Source organism: Ornithodoros turicata, chromosome 1, assembly GCF_037126465.1.
Source record: "Ornithodoros turicata isolate Travis chromosome 1, ASM3712646v1, whole genome shotgun sequence".
Classification (NCBI taxonomy): Eukaryota; Metazoa; Arthropoda; class Arachnida; order Ixodida; family Argasidae; genus Ornithodoros; species Ornithodoros turicata.
Window position 1 is genome coordinate 161778807 of NC_088201.1, and position 21511 is coordinate 161800317.

General features: G+C 44.1%; 2 long non-coding RNA genes across 2 annotated transcripts; both read left to right on the forward strand.

Moving 5' to 3' along the window:
* Positions 1-5100, forward strand: LOC135378726 (uncharacterized). The gene is made up of 3 exons (XR_010418559.1): positions 1-139; positions 4154-4327; positions 4417-5100. It is a non-coding gene; the product is annotated as an uncharacterized LOC135378726 (long non-coding RNA).
* A 2837-nt stretch (positions 5101-7937) lies between these two features.
* Positions 7938-9551, forward strand: LOC135372163 (uncharacterized). Its single transcript, XR_010415851.1, has 3 exons — positions 7938-8304; positions 8374-8546; positions 9527-9551. It is a non-coding gene; the product is annotated as an uncharacterized LOC135372163 (long non-coding RNA).
* Positions 9552-21511: the final 11960 nt, after the last annotated feature.

The following is a 21511-nucleotide window of genomic DNA, read 5'->3' on the forward strand; positions in this document are numbered from 1 at the left end:
TGCAGCGTACAGATACCGTGGAAAAACCCAAGTGCACGAGACACTCACACAACTGATATCCGGAGTTAAACGCTTCGAAGCCATCGTGTGACAATGAACCTATTCGTTCTCGTGGCTCTTACTATTTGCTTGGTTTCAGGTGAGTCACGCTATCATTATTTTATAGCTTTGGGAAGAATCGGATTTTTCGAATTCCGAATCGAATGCGTAGTTCTGTATTCCAACTTCGCATCGAAGTAATGTATCTTCCAAACCGAATGGATTCGAATCATACGGAAGCTCCACTTCTAAGCACAAAAGCGTCGGAATAGAGACATGGAACAAAGTGAGCGCTGCATCGCATGATGATCCGCTCGCATCTATTGTGTATGCACCCGAATATCCGTATGCTGTATTACATAACTGATTCGATTATATATCCATTCACTTCGTATACGCTTCGTCTTTTACGGCTACTATTCCCACATGTCTAGTTTTTTATCGGCCTCTCTCTCTCTCTCTCTCTAGGTTACAGTCTGCGAAGCTCTCTTAAAAATCACGTCAAAGAAGTGGTTGTAAAAGAAAGAACATTATTCCGTCAATAAAAAGATTACGCACGGTGTAGACGAAAGAGCAATTTTAATCTGTTACTTGCATCCCTCCGTTGGTGGTAACCAAGGTCGTAGTGAAGACTGAGAGGTGGCGGGTTCAAATCCTCCCACCCGGTTTGCTGTCCGAGGGTTTCCCTGGCTTTTCCGGCAAACTTTTCAGGCGAATGTCGGCACAGTTCCCCTTGAGGTCGGCCAGGTTGTTTCAGAAAACGCAAACGCTCAAGAAACGCCAAATGCAAAACGCTTCGTCTCACTTTTTTTTTTTTCTTTCTAAGTGTGGTCCGACTTCGTTGTGACAACCCGTAGAGGGACGTGCGCTTCTCCAGGCGGCGCGCCGAACACTGTGGCGGCAGCACCACATGTGCGAGAATTTACACTGTCCGCTCCACTGATCTCTATGTATAAAGGCTGGATAGCGGATGGGTGAGGGTATCGCGGGAAAGGGTACGCCAACCGTCCGCCATATTGCGGTGCTCAAAAGAGCCATTGCAGCCCATTGGAATGCATGTAAGCTGTGACAAGTTTTGCTGTTTGTGAGCGCTTCCCTTGCTGCTTCGCTAATATTTTGCCACGGATCGCTGCAGAAATCCCTCGTGATTGGATTCCTTACGTTTTTTGTGTGAAATCTCGTCACATACATGTTATTTCCTGCCTATTTTGTACTCGTGTGAGGTCGTGTCGTTCCAATTTTGTACTTTGAACTTCGATTATGTGATTTGCTGGTTTTGTGTGCTGTTGTATTTGTTGTGTTACGTTTCCTTTGTCGTCTGTCAGCGTGTTGCTTCTCGTGTTTCTCCCATTTCCTTTCTGCTCGGGGGTGTGGAATGCCAGGGAATGTTAGATACATTTGTTTATGTAACCATCTTAATATGCATGGGTATAAACATCATGCTTTGCACAGGAAGTTTAGATATGTCTAGTTATGACACGGAATGCCGAACGGCACTAAAGCACTTCCAAAGGACTAGAATGATATTATGTGATATAAAGGCTACATGACGGTAAAAACATATCGACTAGAAATATGTGCACTGGGGAAGTAAATGGCGGTAAAGACAGTTCAAAATGACTAGAGGTAGAGTGAATAAGTCATAAAAAGGCTAAGTAGCAAGGTCTTGTGGTGAAAGCTCCAATATCAACGTATCACAAGTCCAGTTGCAACAGCAAGTTTGAAGTAGTCAACCAGGTAAGTGGGCAGAGTGCATTACTGGTTGTTGAATATGATCAACCTTGACAATTTTTTTCGCAGATGAGGCCTGGCTGTCACCTTCTCTGTACATTCCTTGGCAAGGTGGTACAGTCCAATACTGCTGTAGCACTGGGAAACTTCTTTGACCAGACGGATCACATTGTTTTCCTTTGGGCTGCATTCAAACATATATTGTCGCAAACTTAAGCAGGGAGAATAAAGAGTAGACATTCGAGGTTGAAAAATTATTTATTGTCTCTAAGTAAAGTAAACATGCTGGAACGCACCAAAGAGACATGTGGCTGGTGTGTTTGTATGTCCCACTAATGCGAGTTTCTACGTTAGGCAAAATTTTCGTGCAATACTTTTTCCTTTATATGCTTTTACCCATCTTAGTACTGTCCTATCCAATATGATAGTGGCTTTTAACTGCATATGAATGCATAATTCAGGAGTGTTTTCATATATTGGACTAGTTGCAGCTTTAAGGTGCACTTCATGCAGTACTGATTCCAATAATCAACCATCGCTTGAAACTCTTAACTAGGGAACATGATTCATAGAGGCTAGACTTTCATGCAAATACACAGTTTCAACCAGAGTTCGAGGCAACTCATTACTGTAACCAAGTTCCTTTTTTTGGTAACTGATAACTTAACTCTCTACTTTTGTGCCGTGATAACTTTCAGAGGAACTCATTTCTTTTTCAGGTAACTTTGCCAAAGTAACTTAAGCTAAGTTCCACGTTACTTTTAATTCGCTTTTCACTCACGTCCACTTCTTTTCTTGCTTTCTCTCCGGTTCTTCCATGGCATTTTATGTCATAAAACGTGATGTTCAGTCAATGACAGTATTCTGTTCAAGAAGTAAGAACCGCTGCTATTGAAATGGACCATTGTGTGCCCACAGGGAATAAGATGCAAAGCGTTCGCATTGTTGGACATCAGCGAAAACTCAACGCAGGCAACTCAGGGTCGAACTCAACTGCTCACACGAGCTGCACCTGTGTAGTGTAGCTGCACTGCTATTTTGTGTCCGAAGTAACGTGGGAGTAACTCGTTCTTTTTCTTAAGTAACTCCGTAACTGCGAGTTACGTTTCAGGCTGAATAACTTCGTTGTTAACTTAGTCACATTTTTCACATGGTAACTTCGTAGGGAGTTCATTTTGACTGGTAACTTCTCGATCTATGCTTTCAACTGTGCATGCTTTTTGTACGCTGCATAAAGTAATATACTTTTGCCCCAGTGAATTTGTTGCGTGTTTTAAATGCATGCAAGTGAATTTCTAGAGGTGCATATTTTGAGCAAGATTAATGAATTTTTCGTGCATGTGTGTTCAACCAGCTTTTAGTGCATATAAATCCGGCCTCTACATATGACGTATGCATTATTACTTTCTTTAGGTGTTCTGGGAAGTCGAACTTGTTGGGCACAGCGTCAGGCCTCAGTCGAACGGTTTGCCCTGTTCTGTCGAAGCACCTGTCTTTAAAATGTTTGCTGCAGACCAGTGATGTCTTCGACGGCGTCCAGTCCTTTCGCCTGACATTCACCACACACTTTTTTAAATGTTGTGGGCGGCTGTGAGGGAACCTGCATTGTACAATTTATGCCATCAGTTACGGCAGGGATGACAAGGCTGATCCAAGCAAGCAATCGTCGATACCGTGACAAACAAACTAAGCCGTAGATCCCACCTGACACGCCCACTTCAACGCCTGCTACGTGCCGAGACCATACCCGCGAACTGCAGGAAGTCTGGACTATCACAATGACTCTATCCAGATAACGTACTGCTTAAAGTTTAACGTTTAGATCTTGAGACACGAGTCACAAAGTGCCGCACACATGCTTCAACAGCAACGTTTCGTCGCCCCGCTCGTGGACTAATAAATCACATTTATTAGTAAAACTAAGTTACTTACTTGTGAAATGTCGTCCCCGGTATCTTGCCAGTACGGGCAGTACACCCATAACCACAGCAGGCGGGCATGACACCACAAAAATGCTACGCAAAGGCGCATGCAGATTATGCAGCTGAGTCGCGGACGGCAATGTTTTGAGCTTCGCAAGATGGCGGCGGTGACCGTACGGTTGCACCCTCAATCCGCTATCCAGACTATTACTATAGAGATCAGTGGTCCGCTCGCTCTCTATGTGTCCTTTTTCTTACTGCCGACTTCCCTGCCACTCAGGTAAAAGCAGATAAGGGAAGCAAACGAAATGTGGACGATTGTCCCGAACAAAACACGGCCGCTGCTCGTTTGGCGGCGTTCCTGTGCGGCTTCTTTCTCTCCTCCGAAACTTTACTGCACGGTCCCTATATAGCTATTGCTGCTTCCATTATTTGACCCCTCATTTTCTTTGTACCAATAGCGGATCGTCCCAATGCCTGCTACATGGCTCCTGCTAAAGGCCCGTGCAAGGCAAAAATCACGAGGTTCTACTTCAATCCAAGATCTCTGGATTGCCTGAAATTTATCTACGGAGGATGTGGGGGAAACGGCAATAATTTTGCCACATATCAAGCGTGCATGAAAACGTGTAAATGTAAGTCAATCTTACTGTGCTATAAAATGATAGCTTTTTTTTCTTGTTGTTGTTAATTTTGTAATTGACTGGGCATCGTTCGTTTTCAGATTCTGCAGCTCCTTCTAGTAACATCACCTGACCTTGATCTTGTGTTTGGAGAACCTGATACGCATTCCGGTGACAGTCTCGTAAATTTTTCAGCTACAGATACAGGGTGTTTCACCTAAGGTGATAAAAAATGATAACTGGCGACGTACTCGCCGGAGGATTGTGGAACTTTGGGCAATTGCCTTCTGGGAACTTTTTCCGCTATTTAGGAAGGCTTTTGACACGTTTTTACTTGACGGAAATTTATTTGTTTCAATCGGACTTTGAAAATTCCCAAGTGAACCTCACTTTTTTACACAAATATGAAGTCCTCCACGGACAGCCAGAGACCCAACAAAAACTATGCACAGCATCGCAACAGAAATCGACTAAAAAATAATAAAGTTTCGCTTTTGGCCACGCCTGCTTGATTGTCGCAAAGAAGAGCGCACGGAAAATGCTGGGAGAGGAGGAAGTGTTCCCGCCTCTTGTTTTTCCTTTCGTACCTATGCGTTGACCTTGATGCTGGTGATAACCGTCTTATCAAAAAGAAATCTAAATAACCGTCTTATCACAAAGATCACGCCCGATTCTTTGCGAAAATCAAGCAGGCGGCGCTAAAGCGTAATTATTACTAATTTTTTTCGACTATTCCTGTCGCGATACCGTGCATAGTTTTGGTTGAGTCTGCGCTTATCCGTGGTGGACTTCAAGTTCTGTAAAAAAAGTGAGGTTCGCCACTCATAGCCACAGTTGCTTCGCGGCCATATCTAGCGGAATGTCATTCATGGGGCCTGTGTTTATTTTACCGTAATGTATACAAAGACAAAATAACAATTATTGTTCAGATGCTTACGTCATCAAAGAACAGAACGTCGTGCAGAAATATTAACTGCAAAAAAGAAAGCTATTGTGCTATTGTCTTTAAAAAAATATGACGCGTCACTGTGTGGATTGCGCGTCCCATAACCTTCGTTGTAATTGATTGTTATTGATTTTGTTTTTGTTTTTCTTTTGATCTACGTAAACTGATTCGATAAGGGCAACAGATTTTTTCCCAGCACCGCCCAATAACCTCCCGAAGAACTTGCAATATCTCCCAAGACATGGTTAAAAAAGGCCAGATAATCTAAAAAAAAAGAGCGAAAAAAAAAAAAACAGCAGGCGGCTACGAGTGTCACACTGCGTCACAAAATTCAAACGCCCCCTCCCCCTCATCATTGCGCGTCCTTGAAAGCGGTCCAGATGCTACAAGGCATGCGTCGGTCATTATCAATACCCGTTCGCGTGGCGCAGTGGTTAGCGTGCTGGCTGTGTCACGTCGAGGCTGGGACGTAACCGGGTTCGAATCTCGGTGCCGGCTGTACTGTCTGGGGTTTTCCCTGGGTTTTCCTGAGACGCTTTCAGACATATGCCGGCACAGTTCCCTTAGAAGATCAGAACATTCCCCAAGGGGCGATAGTCGTGACATTTCCCACCGCTTTGAGGCCGACAATGGCGAGCACTTTCCCCACCACCGGTCTGTATCAAGATGCACAAAATAATGATTTGCCTTCAGGGATGCAGATGTCGTATCGCTAACAAATTTCCCTTCTGCTCAGCACTTCTGATTGCATCTGGATTCTTCTTTAGCTCCCAATAGGAATACACATGAAAAGTGTTGCTGAAATACTTTCATGGTCGTTTTGATTATATTACCCTGTCTACCTTCTCGTTTCTCAAGCCCATTTTGAGGGACCCAGCTAATCTGCATACATGTCATTTCATTATTGTCATCATTGTCATTCATGCCATTGGATTATTATAAAGTGTTTTGGCTTGCGCGAGACACGTGCAAGGGCCCCTCTCTTTTCGGGTAACGCCGGTTTTTATCCCCCGACTTGCATCATCGTCACTTGCAACAGATAACTATCAGTGATGAGTGACAAAGGTTACGTGCCCTAGTCAAGCAGCTTTTTTGCTGCTTTTTGGCCACCCCTCTGTTGTACAGGTTCCTACAGATGTTTCAATAAAATGAAAAATAAATGAAACAATGAAATGAAACGATGAATTTAGGAAAACGAGCACGTCAAGCTTAGCGGAATGAAGCAGCCAACGGAAGGCAACTCCTTTCCATGACCAACGGATGGCAGCTCCCTTGAGCTAACGCTTTTTTCGAGCGAGCTCGACACCCCCCCTGCTTCATCCATTGTGCCTCGTTGTTGCTCTCGTAGGTGGTTCATCAGTGTGAGAAGGCGGTAAAAGGCGCTTCGAGATTCAAACGGAGGCCTCCTCTAAAGATACGGTTTTCGTTGTCGGAACAGATAGGGTCCATACCGTAGCGCATGGCTACAGGGTACAGCGAGTTTAGTATCGCACAGGTGGCAGCTGTTAAAAGAAAACTGCTGTTGGGAGTCCGTAGGTTTGCGGTAGAGGTCAGTGGAGATGACCCCGTCGGTTAATGTCACCTGAACGTCGAGAAAGATAACTGTTACAGTGTAATATGAATGAGTAAATTTGATGGAAGGGTGAACTTGGTTGATGTCGTTAATAAATTCATTTAGGTCGTCCTCTGAATGCGGCCGTATCATGAAAATGGCATCAAGGAAGCGGTTGTAGAAGGTTGGCTTTTTCTCACGTTTGGACAAAAAAGTTTCTTCTAGGAATCCCATAAAAATGTTGGCGTAACTCGGCGATCTTGATGCCCATGGTCGTTCCGTTAACTTGTAAGTAGTGCTTGCCATCGAATTCAAAGTCATTGTTTTTGAAAATTAGATTGAGAAAAGTGGAAAGAACAATGGGGTCAAATGCATGGCCTGAGTATTTTGGAATGCCTCCTCTGCTGCGAGGATACGGTCGACGTGCGGATGGTTGAGGTGTAGAGAGAGGGACACCGTCTAGCGTAACTAATATGCTCGAAGGGGAAGGTTCACACTCCGTTTGTAATTCGAGAAAATGGGGTTGTGTTCTTAAAGGTCGATATGCAGATTTTGAAGTGCCGCAGAACTGAGCGATACCTCGCGCTGTGTGTTCATTACCGAACACTGAATATGTGTGCAAAATATCTTGCTCCAACTGTTCGTAGTTTTTTAGAAAACAGTTTTTTTTTAGTTCCCACACCCGGCCGTCAGACCGTCGTAGAACCCTGCGCACGGGCGCACCGCAGTCACTGCTCTCGGTTTTATCTGTCTTTGGCTTGGGATGGGACTCTTGGCTTGGCCGCTTGGCTTCTTTCCGTTTCGTCCCTTTGTGCATCGTACCATAAGCGAACAGCTGGTATGTTGTTGCTAAGCCGGAAACAAAGCATGTGAATAATTTTTTTTGGGCACGGCGTCGTTTGGAAAGGCACTTCCCTTGTTCCTGACCTTGCCTTTTATGGGCTGGAGCGATATGATACGTAATATGCCACGGCGAAGTTGTCGAAGATACGACGGGGTGCTACGGTGTTAGAACAATTAATCGGAGCATTCAAGTGTTACCTATTATAAGCTGCCAGAAAGTGCGAAGCTCTTGGCTGGACAGTGGGCCTGCTAATGTCCACTGCAAGGATTTCGTCCACGAACGTTATCATAGGTTACGCGCGTCTCCAGAGGCACTTTGGAATCTCGGCACGAAATCGTCTGATGAAAATCTCAGGTGCCCCACGCACAACGTTTTGAACGTGTCACGGAGGATCAAGGCAAAAAACGAGAGCAAAAAAGGTAAGTCGAGGTTCAGATATAAAAAATAGCAAGCTTAATGAATCGATTGTGCAGCTGTCCGACTGCGCTTACTCTGATATAACCACGATTAGCAACACAATAGTATTGATAATCTAACTTCTGAATTACCAGGTGCACGCTGAAGGCGGAAATGAAGCATGATCTGGCTTGTATCTGGTGCATGAAGAAATGGCTGACACGTTAGTTGCAGTCTACCTCCACCAATAGGTATGACAATGTGATGTTATAATTTGAGTATTCACCTATGTTCAACTTTTCATGTGCGGTCGCATGCAGACATCTTGACACCACTTTTAAATCTGCCCTCAAAGTTACAACCTGCGCTTTCAGGGTGGAAAACAAAGGTCGCCATCCAGATTAGCTGCTATCTCCCAGTTCAAGCACTTTTGCTGTCTGGACACTGGTTCCTGTGGACGGGGTGTTACAAGCTTCACTGTCTGATATAGAAGGTACGTTACATTAGTTCAGTTAATTTGTCTTTTGCACATTTTTGTTACTGTTAGCTGGATTACTGTTGGACATACAATCCTTTGGCACACCGAAGCTGATGTCGCCTCTGATAACGTTTTAGAATTTTCAGTGTCATCAACGTCCATTGAGGAAGGTGCCTTTACTATCTGTGAACCTTTAATTGAAGAATAGCCCAGAATTCATGTTAACATTGTCTACTCTTATTAATTCACTGTCTGTGTTCTGAGAGCTTAGAAAAATCGAAACTATTTATTTTTCACAACTTCACACTGGGTGGTACTGGCTTGACATGTAAGCTAAAATACCTGGATTCTACAATAATTGTGTTGAACTTGGTGCATTACCGTGGGCAACGCCACATTCACTACATTTTTAGTGGTCCGGTGCACAAATACTGTGTGCATACTGCATACATACATAGTGTTCGATAGGCAAAAATACCTGAGCAGTGCTGTGTAGTCTTTTTACCCAAAGTCCATACTCTTACTGCAAAGTCACAGTACGTAGAACAGCAATGTGCAGGTATGCTGCGATAGAGATTCACAACAGAAAGAAGACTGTTGAGAGCATCTAAATTTTAATGAGACGAGACGTTCGTGCACAAGGCTGCTCTTGTTAATGTCTAACATGAAGTTACAAAATCCCAGAATATATAAAACATGTTGTAATGTAGAGAGCGAGGGTTGGTACAGACATAAAAATAATTATACGATCATATATAATAAAATAAAAGGGGGTACAACTCCCCCCTCAACTCGACTCGACAACTCAATAACTCTACTTATTCTCTACCTTACAACATGTCATATATTCTGGAATTTTGTAACTTGATGTTAGACCTGAAGAAGCACAGCCTTCTGTGCGAAAGTCTTCTTTCTGTTGTGCACAATCATTATACAGTAAATACGAATATCCATTTCTTGTCATTAAATGCTTTTTCTTTTTTTTTTTTCTGCAGTGATGAGCATCCATAAGGACACATGTCAGAAAGGGAGTCTCTTCGGGATGACAAACCCTCATCACCTCATGAGGATACAATGGTTGCGAATGGTTCTCAAGCACATCGAAACTTCAACAAATAATTCATGAAAAAGCCAGTCAGTGCTAGCACCAGGAATTGAACGTGGACCGTCCTGCTACCAGTCAGAGATGTTACATTTCAGGCGTTCATTGACTTTTGGTGAATTACTTGTTGACTTTGTCCCAAGGTGGAGCTCGCCACAGCTCATTTGCTTATCTGTTAATGTTGTGGCGTGTGTTGCGTTTTTCTCTTTATGTGTTCCAGACTCAGAACGGTTAATTTGGATCAGGTCAGGTACGTTTCATTTAGACATGAAAAACATAAAGTGGTGTTTCTCAACACAACTTAGCAGTGGCCTTCATGCATTACTGCTACGGCCATTAAGCGTGAATGGAAAGCTGCACATTAAGCATGATGTAAAACCCCAAGACTAGGGAACACGAAGGGACAGACACAGACACGTCCCTTTGTGTTCCCTAGTCTCGGGGGTTTTACATATGCATCATCTTCACCAGCTCGCTTGCTTCCTAGCCATTTTTTCTGCATATTATGTTCACTATACTTTTATCGTGTGCTATATAATCTTGTTCAAGTTCTGTGAAACGACGTGTAATGCTATAAAAAAATCAGTACACTGCTTATGTGGGTTGAATGGTAGCGCATGAATGCAGGAAGGAAACTGTCATGTTATGGCAAGTGCTTACGTATTGTACATTTAACTACTAATTTTATTGGTTAGCTTTTGCCGGCGTATCATGTCAAGCCATGTTATATTAATCTGGAATATGTTCTTCTTAGTAGCCAGAGCAGCTTTTACACAGTGAGAACACAACCCATGTGTGTTTGTCTTTTCCACCGCAGCCCTTGGGTTTCCTCCCTGATGGCTACACATGTCAGGGATAGGTTTCAGAACCGGTAGTTCCCGCCAAGTGTGAATTGCTTTTCAGGGGATCATCGCTGGCAGATGAACCATATGGTTTAAATTATTTGCAGGACAGGAATTGCGTAGCTTCACACAAATAGTACTACTACGACGTAAGAGTGGTTTCAAATCTAGCTTTTTTGTGTTCCTGACATTCTCGCACAAGATGTAGTATCCACTATGATCCTTTATATGGGGGGTATGTACAGTGCAATCAACAGATGCTATTTACAAATCTGTGTTTTCTACTGTGTTGAAATGGGGTAGTTTGTATCTGAGAGCCATAGTGAAACACAGGCAGCCAAGGACAGACTTTTGATGCCCTCGAGAAACATGGCAACACATTGCAGGAACTCTGGATGCTGCCTAAATTTCCAGAACACACAGCTCAAGGCAGCGGTTAAATAACAAATGGTTTGAGAAATCCAAGACAGTTGCATGTGTCAGCAGTCCACTCTTGGATTAGCTTCTCTCCGAGATACGTTATCTCAAAGGGAACGCACGGGCACACTCAGAATGATACTAGGGCTGCCTGTAAAATAGAATGAGGAGAGTGGGAGATATATATAACCTTTTTTCTTGTCTGTTATTCTATTGGTTAAATTGTCATTTGCTTAACAGCATATATGTGTATATTCCAGAGTCTGCTAATAAATATATCAGTTTAGAGCTAGCAGTCGCACTGTAGATGTCTCATCCTGCCCTTGGCTGCTTGTGTTTCACTTTGTCCATGCTTGCTATTGCAAAAACAGAAAACGAAAAAGACAATAGAAAAACACGAAAAGAACGACCTAAAAAGCTGCCTGTTCTAGTGCTCACATGGAGGCAATGCAATGAGGTAACATGTTCCATTCATGAACTGTGCATAGTAGTACATATCACAACGGCGACCGATTATTCAGATTTTTCTTGAAGTACTTTTTTTTTTTAGCTTTGTTTGCACAGTCTATTATTGGAGCTTTATGTGATTCCCCACTTGAGATACTTTAAGATTGCTGATGCTGTGTAGTTTGTTAATTTTGAAACTGTGCTGTGCTGAGGTACAAAAATCTAATTGTCATATCTACATTTGAGCACATAGGAATAATTTGTAAGTACTTTCCTTGTTGACATTAATATTTGCACCAGGTCACAACATTGTTGATTGATGGAAAATGTAAATAAATATATTTATTTGCTTGCCAAACAATGCACAAATGTCTTCTTTTCTAGTGAGATATTCCCTGTTTACCAGACATAAATGCGGAAAAGTTAAAGGTGCACAATGATGGTAGAGTCTAGCGTTGCTTTTTGCCACTTCACATATATTCACTGTTAATCGTGTGCACATGTAGGAATAGGAAGGTAGAGCACGTGCTTAAAACATTTCGTATGCAGCCACACATATGGTTCAGAAGATTAATTAGATGATGTCCAAGCATATATAATTGCACTTTATGTGCAATGGGTATGCTAACGGATTGCTTCCATGAAGCCTTTTCATTTATTTTTATAAATTTTATTTTTTATTTCATATAAATTTTATATTACTTATTGTATACTTATTTTTTTATAAATCTTATAACTAAAAAAATCAAGTTACGCGGACCCTGTAGGAGTACCCTTTGCAAATGGTTTGGTAACGTGTCTCTAACTGTAAAGGTAAGCGGCAATCGAGAATGCTGCAGACGAGGTTGCAACTTACGTATTGCTTATCATGTCCTACATACAAAGCGATTTGTACAATAATTCCTGAGCACGGAATTAATTCCAAGGCTGGCCAGTGATGTCACCCAGGACGACAAGTCACATAATTGCCTCTACACTTTTACACCCCATGGGCTGCATTGTGAATTGAAAGAGCACTCTACAGAAGGATAAGGTGCACCTGATTTCTAGGATTTATGCTATGCCCTAACTCTTCAGACACCACATTTCTAAAAACACAATTTCTAAGAGGCAATATGTGCTCTGGTACTTCTTTTGCGTCTGTATAATGTGCAACCACATGGCTACTGGAGCTTTCGTGTGCATGTTTTTGTGCGACGGTGCTCATTAAAAACAATATACAGATGTTAGACATAAAATGCAGTAGTTTGTAGTGTGCCACACAACGCAGCGTGACATGGGAGTGTGTGATTCAAAAAAGCTTCTGGAAAATGCACAGAATCTCACAAAAAGTTTAAAATGTGATTTGTATTTCGTTTTACGTCTCTCATCGTTACATACCATCGTCGACGCTGTTGCACATTGAGAAATCGTACGTAAAACTTGCGCCATAGCAGTATGCGGTTTCTCTAATACATAGCACATTTTTTTCCTGCAGGAATAAAACGCTGTCGGCATTTTCTTGCTAACACGGCTGTCGAAACGTCAGTCTCTACAATGGGCAAGTGCTGTAAAGGGGCTAACGCAGACGCGACTTGATACAAATTGTACGTGCTCACAAAACACAAACGACGAATTCCAGTCACAACATCGCACAGAGGTTGGTTCGCGAATGAGTTCGCAGCTGCTGCACTGTTTACTTATCGCGGAACGGTAGAACCCGGCTGTCCGCCATCTTCAAGCACAGATACGTGAAGCCGTGAGAAGCCGTAGCTGAAATCCACTGACAAGTACAAAGGCGCGTACACGTCACAATGCCCGTTCGGGTGCATCTACGTCATAAAAATGTCTGCGCCCATGTGTGTTTCGGAATGAATTATCTATTTTTTTGACATGGTACTGTACCGAACTGAGAGAATGAAGGTGCATTTTGGGGAGAGCTGGATGTGGGCTTTCAGAATATCACAACCGTTTCGACTATTTGGGATATCGGCATAGCTGACCTTTAATGTAAGAAGGCAGTTGCGGCGGTATATCCTTCAGTAGGTAGTCAACAAAGTTAGAGAGTTTCTCTGTAGCAGTCCCATTGCATGACACTATTGGGCGGCCTGGGTTTCCGGGTTTGTGAATTTTTGGAAGCATGTAGAACCTGCCTTGTCTGGTACCCTTAGGAAGCAAGTAATCGTATACGGTGCCGTCTATGATTTTCTTAGCTTTAAGATCTTTTAAGTGCTTAACAATATCGGCGGTAGTTTGCGCAGTAGGATCAACATCGAGGGCTTTGTAAAATTCTGTCCAAGCTAGGCGTAGGCCTTCCTCTATATAGTCTTTCTTGTCGATTACTACAATTGCACCGCCTTTATATATATATATATATTATATATATATATATATATATATATACATATATTCTGACTGCAACTCATCCAACGTAGTATATCTATTGGAATGCAACGCATGCAAAGCACAATATATCGGCCAAACTACAACATCATTCCGAATTCGTTTTAATAATCACAGGTCCGATATTACAAAGAAACCAAATCTCCCTGTGTCGCGTCATTTCAATCAAACCGGCCACTCATTCAAGGACATCCACGTGTACATCTTACAATCTGGTTTCCCCTCAGACCGTAGCAGGCAACAGCGTGAATCATTCCTAATCCACAAATTCCAGTCCACGATAAACGAAGACCCCGGCGTATTGTCTACAGTTCGCAGCCTTAGCTCCTAGACCAAGTCCCCCGACCCTCTTTCGTTCTTTCTGCCGTATCTCTCTTATCTTTTCAGGTTTATCAGACGACCAAGGAGTACTCTCCTGGAAGACAGCCAACGCTCCTGCAAGTGCTCAATGGACCATTAGCAACAACGCTCCTGCAACATCACCAACTCCGCTCCACGTGCACTGTTCCCCTCTCATTTTCCCCCTTTCCCTTGTATATAAGCCCTTGTCACCTATTTCCAAGTTTAGTTCTGTTGAAGGCAGCGCTGACTGCCGAAACGTCGACCCCTAACTGTAAATCTATTCCTAGCGCCCCCTTAATTATTAATGTAATAAAGGTAGCAAGTGTTTTTAACCCTTATACGGCCTCCCAAGTCTCTTCATTACTTGTAGTCTATTTGTTTTCGCGTCCATCTGTACTCAGTTATACATACATATATATATATATATATAGTAAGGATCAGAGGTGGAGACAGTGCTTCTACAGGACAAAATAAAAAAGGGGGACTTTATTAAAAACTAAGGGGGGTATTTGACGTTTCCACAGCGGCGCTGTCTTCAACAGGAGCTCCTCTTGAAGACAGCGCCGCTGTCGAAACGTCGAATATACCCCGACGGGAGGAATCACGTGCTACGTAACCTTCTGGCGACATCTGCGCAAACGTTGACTGCCTGCGTACGCTGACGATGGCCCAATAAGGCCGAAACAGCTGTCCAGTACTGGCGTGGCGACGTTTGAGCACTTACAAACGTATGCTATGCGTGCAGCCAAAGAGCTCTGACTATTTTTTTACAATATACTTCACTGGCTTTGCACTGGGCTTTAAGTCGTAAGTTAGCTCACCATGACGGGAGGAATCACGGGCTACGTAACCTTCTGGCGACATCTGCGCAAACGTTGACTGCCTGCGTACGCTGACGATGGCCCAATAAGGCCGAAACAGCTGTCCAGTACTGGCGTGGCGACGTTTGAGCACTTACAAACGTATGCTATGCGTGCAGCCAAAGAGCTCTGACTATTTTTTTACAATATACTTCACTGGCTTTGCACTGGGCTTTAAGTCGTAAGTTAGCTCACCATGACGGGAGGAATCACGGGCTACGTAACCTTCTGGCGATATCTGCGCAAACGTTGACTGCCTGCGTACGCTGACGATGGCCCAATAAGGCCGAAACAGCTGTCCAGTACTGGCGTGGCGACGTTTGAGCACTTATAAGCGTATGCTATGCGTGCAGCCAAAGAGCTCTGACTATTTTTTTACAATATACTTCACTGGCTTTGCACTGGGCTTTAAGTCGTGAGTTAGCTCACCATGACGGGAGGAATCACGGGCTACGTAACCTTCTGGCGACATCTGCGCAAACGTTGACTGCCTGCGTACGCTGACGATGGCCCAATAAGGCCGAAACAGCTGTCCAGTACTGGCGTGGCGACGTTTGAGCACTTACAAACGTATGCTATGCGTGCAGCCAAAGAGCTCTGACTATTTTTTTACAATATACTTCACTGGCTTTGCACTGGGCTTTAAGTCGTGAGTTAGCTCACCATGACGGGAGGAATCACGGGCTACGTAACCTTCTGGTGACATCTGCGCAAACGTTGACTGCCTGCGTACGCTGACGATGGCCCAATAAGGCCGAAACAGCTGTCCAGTACTGGCGTGGCGACGTTTGAGCACTTACAAACGTATGCTATGCGTGCAGCCAAAGAGCTCTGACTATTTTTTTACAATATACTTCACTGGCTTTGCACTGGGCTTTAAGTCGTGAGTTAGCTCACCATGACGGGAGAATCACGGGCTACGTAACCTTCTGGCGACATCTGCGCAAACGTTGACTGCCTGCGTACGCTGACGATGGCCCAATAAGGCCGAAACAGCTGTCCAGTACTGGCGTGGCGACGTTTGAGCACTTACAAACGTATGCTATGCGTGCAGCCAAAGAGCTCTGACTATTTTTTTACAATATACTTCACTGGCTTTGCACTGGGCTTTAAGTCATGAGTTAGCTCACCATGACGGGAGGAATCACGGGCTACGTAACCTTCTGGCGACATCTGCGCAAACGTTGACTGCCTGCGTACGCTGACGATGGCCCAATAAGGCCGAAACAGCTGTCCAGTACTGGCGTGGCGACGTTTGAGGACTTACAAACGTATGCTATGCGTGCAGCCAAAGAGCTCTGACTATTTTTTTACAATATACTTCACTGGCTTTGCACTGGGCTTTAAGTCGTGAGTTAGCTCACCATGACGGGAGGAATCACGGGCTACGTAACCTTCTGGCGACATCTGCGCAAACGTTGACTGCCTGCGTACGCTGACGATGGCCCAATAAGGCCGAAACAGCTGTCCAGTACTGGCGTGGCGACGTTTGGGCACTTACAAACGTATGCTATGCGTGCAGCCAAAGAGGTCTGACTATTTTTTTACAATATGCTTCACTGGCTTTGCACTGGGCTTTAAGTCGTGAGTTAGCTCACCATGACGGGAGGAATCACGGGCTACGTAACCTTCTGGCGACATCTGCGCAAACGTTGACTGCCTGCGTACGCTGACGATGGCCCAATAAGGCCGAAACATCTGTCCAGTACTGGCGTGGCGACGTTTGAGAACTTACAAACGTATGCTATGCGTGCAGCCAAAGAGCTCTGACTATTTTTTTTACAATATACTTCACTGGCTTTGCACTGGGCTTTAAGTCGTGAGTTAGCTCACCATGACGGGAGGAATCACGGGCTACGTAACCTTCTGGCGACAGCTGCGCAAACGTTGACTGCCTGCGTACGCTGACGATGGCCAAATAAGGCCGAAACAGCTGTCCAGTACTGGCGTGGCGACGTTTGAGAACTTACAAACGTATGCTATGCGTGCAGCCAAAGAGCTCTGACTATTTTTTTTACAATATACTTCACTGGCTTTGCACTGGGCTTTAAGTCGTGAGTTAGCTCACCATGACGGGAGGAATCACGGGCTACGTAACCTTCTGGCGACAGCTGCGCAAACGTTGACTGCCTGCGTACGCTGACGATGGCCAAATAAGGCCGAAACAGCTGTCCAGTACTGGCGTGGCGACGTTTGAGCACATACAAACGTATGCTATGCGTGCAGCCAAAGAGCTCTGACTATTTTTTTCAGGGTGTCGAACCGAACCCGAACCCGAACCGAAAACCGTACCCGAACCGTTATTTTTGCCGGAACCGAACCCGAACCCGAACCGCAATTTTCATGACACTGTTGAACCCGAACCGGAGCAGAACCGTAAAAAATAATAGCGGTAACCGGTTTGCAACCAAACGGTTCGGACATAAAAGAAGTCAGCATTAGAGTTCCTCTCTATCCCCGAACGAAGACACATTGGTATCATGATCACGCGCCTATATCATGGATTTCAGAAATTTTCACCTAGCAGTGAGACGACGACGTATAATAAGTATACTTTCAGCGTCTTTTTAACATGTTGAAGCGCAGTTGTCCTTGTGAGCGCCGCGGCTAGCGCCCCACGCACGCGGTGCGGAGACAAGGTGACACGCGGACGAATGAAACAGGAATGGAGTAGGTCAGTTATGTAGCTCTACAGTACGAATACGTGATCAAATAAGCGCCCAAGATTTCCGTTTACACGTGAGCAGTACAAATTAAACACGTCAGAAACACGAGAAGTGGAGAAGGAGCGTACGCAGAACGGTGCCTGTTTGATTGGTCGTGGTCTGAAAAGTAAATGTGGTTCTGCTTATTCGTAGTGCAGTTGTGTCGTGACACATTGACTTTGTGTTGTGGATTAAGTAGTACACTGCTGTGAGCTCGGACAGAGTAACGCTGGCAGGCTTATTTTCGACATGCTTCAGTACGGTTTCAGATCGATTCACGCTGCGAAGGCAGTGTGCCGGCAAGTACTGTCGTCTATGTTACGTTGTCCATCTCATTAGGCTTTCTTTAAGTGTATCTTGCTGTCACTTAGCGTGTGAAAAAAGATTTTGGGAACAGAAAGTAGTAGGACTACACCGCTTCAACAGCGTGGACTCTATTTGCAATAAGTGTTCATCGATTTCTCATTTCTCTCGCTAAAGGGCTACCTCACCGCTAGAGACGTCAATGCAGACAACAGCAGTAAGCTATTAGCCACGCATTTCCTGATAAAAGCAGCTTTATGGAACATATAAAACGGAAGCGTTGAACCGGTTCGCGAACCGGTTCGGGGCTGCGAAGCGGTTTGCGAACCGGTTCGATTCTTGGCGTGGCCGAACCGGAACTGAACCGGAACGAAATCAAAACAACGCGAACCCGAACCCGAACCGAACCCGTATTTTTTGTGGTTAGACACCCTGATTTTTTTACAATATACTTCACTGGCTTTGCACTGGGCTTTAAGTCGTGAGTTAGCTCACCATGACGGGAGGAATCACGGGCTACGTAACCTTCTGGCGACATCTGCGCAAACGTTGACTGCCTGCGTACGCTGACGATGGCCCAATAAGGCCGAAACAGCTGTTCAGTACTGGCGTGGCGACGTTTGAGCACTTACAAACGTATGCCATGCGTGCAGCCAAAGAGCTCCAGCAAATGTTTTCTGCAAATTATATATATACAGGGTGCCCCAGAAAACGTGTAATTGAATTTTAATAAAAGAACTCTGCCCCATCGAGTCATGCGGTCAACGGCATTTGTTCTTACTAGGTTTTTGCCACCTCCTGATGTGCATGCCATGTAACCTAAGTTTAATCATGTAAATTTTTGCGAACTGAACTCGGAAATTTGCCAAGTAAAGGTCACTTTTATACACCACCAATGTGAAATCGTGCCGAATTCCCGCTTTCAACGTAGACACCGAAAACTACAAAGAACTACACGGTCCAGACGCCAAACAACGCCGTCTCGATGGGATGGTGGCATGGGACTCAGGAAGTCCTTGCCTCTCAAGTCAGCAATAGACAAGTTTTGCTTGCTCCCCAGTGGGCAACTTGGCCTCTACTCCGCATCACGAAGGTAACCGAGTGCGTTGAGGTAACGTTCAAGGTGACGCGGACAGAGAAGGGGCGAAATAGGTGAGGAAGTGTTTCTCTGGGCGTGCGTAGTTCGCTCGCATTAAGTAGCCGCTGAAACACCAGTTTTGTTCGACTCCCGTCTGGAGATCACGTGGACTATTCGACGGCCAATTTTACAGCGACAGCTTTTCAGGGCTCAATTTCGTGAAGATCCTGCCCGTACGTCGCATCGCCGAAACTGCTGGCGCGAAATAAAGCGAAGGAAGGGGAAAAAGGCGGGTGATGCAGATTGGTCGTTTCGGAGAGTCACCTCGGCTGCGACCACTGATCTCGATCGTAAAAGGCTGGATCGCGGATGGGAGCGCGAGCGTGCGGCAACCGGCCGCCATCTTACTGTACCCAAAACAGTCGCCGCAGCGATCATGGCAACTTCTTGCAATTACGGTCGTATCAACCGTACCGGCAGGAATACGCGGCCTAAATTTCTACAGGTGAGTCATTCTTTATCAAGGAATAAATAGGCATCCATTCTGTACATTTATTTGACAATTTGAAGTGTTTTTTTTGCCCAAAACCAGCACTGGATGCAAGTTGTTTGGATGCAAGCAGATGGCTCTTCCGAGGTTCCATCGAACACACGTGCATATTGCCCAGCGGTAAATGCAGTTTCAGTGCATAATATGGTAGAGAGAACATGTTACACTACACTGGTAGCGTTGTCATCAATATATGTGCGAGCACTCGAGCGCTTTTCTGCATGCATAGGTAGCACGGTACACGGTGTTCTCTACGGAAGCAAGTGCACAGTCATTTCTTTGAATTACCTTCGCGCATAAGTTCAGTATTACGTCGTAATGAGACCAAGATTGTCACCCTTTTCATGTATTGGTATTGCTTTGTGCCTTGGTTTGATTTGTGACAAAGAATCCTACATAACGGTGGTGTGGTGCCACTTGGATAGCGCCTTTGTGTCTGAGCTATGTCGTCAGCTTGTTGCGATAATAATAATTTGTAGCGTGTCGTGTTATTTGTAGCAGTTTTTAAGGCAAAAGTGGTCTCTCAATACAGGTTTCCTCATGGGGGCTACCCAGGGATCGTCTGTGCAGTGTGATGTGATCGAGTTTACAGATAAGTATCATGTTCCCCATCCACGTGTTTCTACTTTACGGGAAGGAACCACCTCAGCGCACGCACTGTGGTTAGCCACTCTCAATTTTGCACATTTCAATGTTCACATTATGAAACACACCTTACACCTTACACACCTTAGGCTCCTTCACCCGGCATTATTGTTTGGTGATGAAGCTATAATTCTTTTAAGAAGCGTTTTTAAATTTTTAATTTTTTAAAAGATATCGGGATTGTAAACCCGGTTTTAAACTGATGTTTTAAACATTTGTTCAATGCATTCATTAAACAACATATTTATTTTTAGCTACTTGCATCCTAACCAATGTTCTGACGTATTATGACCTTTGTTGTCGATGCACCATAAAAATTGGAATAATCATCATCAATACAGGTTCTTTCACAGCTGCCTCGACATACTCAATAAATTGGTGCAGATCCCGTGCAGTGCCCACAAACTTTGCTTACCACAGCACCTCCAAAAAGTAAAAGCATATGTGTCATGGGATTTTTAAAGGTATTCACAGTATATACTACCCTGTATTAACTGTTGTAGATCTAATCCGCCTCTACAGTACACTCTCAGAAATTAAAACGTGTCAGGGAACTGTGATCATTGTTTCAGATAATAGGCATGCACATATGCTATAAGAAGAACATTATTTCTTGAGAATGGATTTCTCTGGCTAGTGATGTTGTTTACATCTACTGTTGATCACATTCATTTATCACATATTATATTCTTATATATTATTATTATATTATTCTTATATATATATATATTTATTATCACATATTTCATCACATTCAATTGAAAGTTCGGCATATATGAGAAAAAAAGAGGGCAGTTGCTATTCATTGCTCATTCCAACCTAAAATTGAGTGCTACAAATTTAGAGAGTGTACCTGTACATTGTCATTCCTGAAATATATATTGTCATTGCAGGGAGGTCAAAAAACAATAAACGTAGTCTTTTGTGACCTCCCAGCATGTTCATTGTATCTTGAAACGCGTAAGTGCAAGAAATAAATGTTGAACTTGAAAAATGTATATTCTCTTTACTTATCATCACTGGTCTTCCTTACAAAGGCAAATCGTGTTACACCGTTTTGTTTACGTTTCACATGATTCAGTTGATATAATTTCACAGACAGGGTACACCAGGGCCAAAATCACAACTGTTTCAAGCTCCAAATCGTCCTGTTGCAATTTGCAGACCATACGTGTGTAGTGCAAAAGGGCCCTCGCACATCAAAATGTAAAATGGGAGTCACAGTAAATGCAAAGTGGTTCCTATGAGAGGCTTCGAGGCTGAAGAAAACTGTGCGATCTGCGGAAGGTGTCATAGAAGATCTTCGC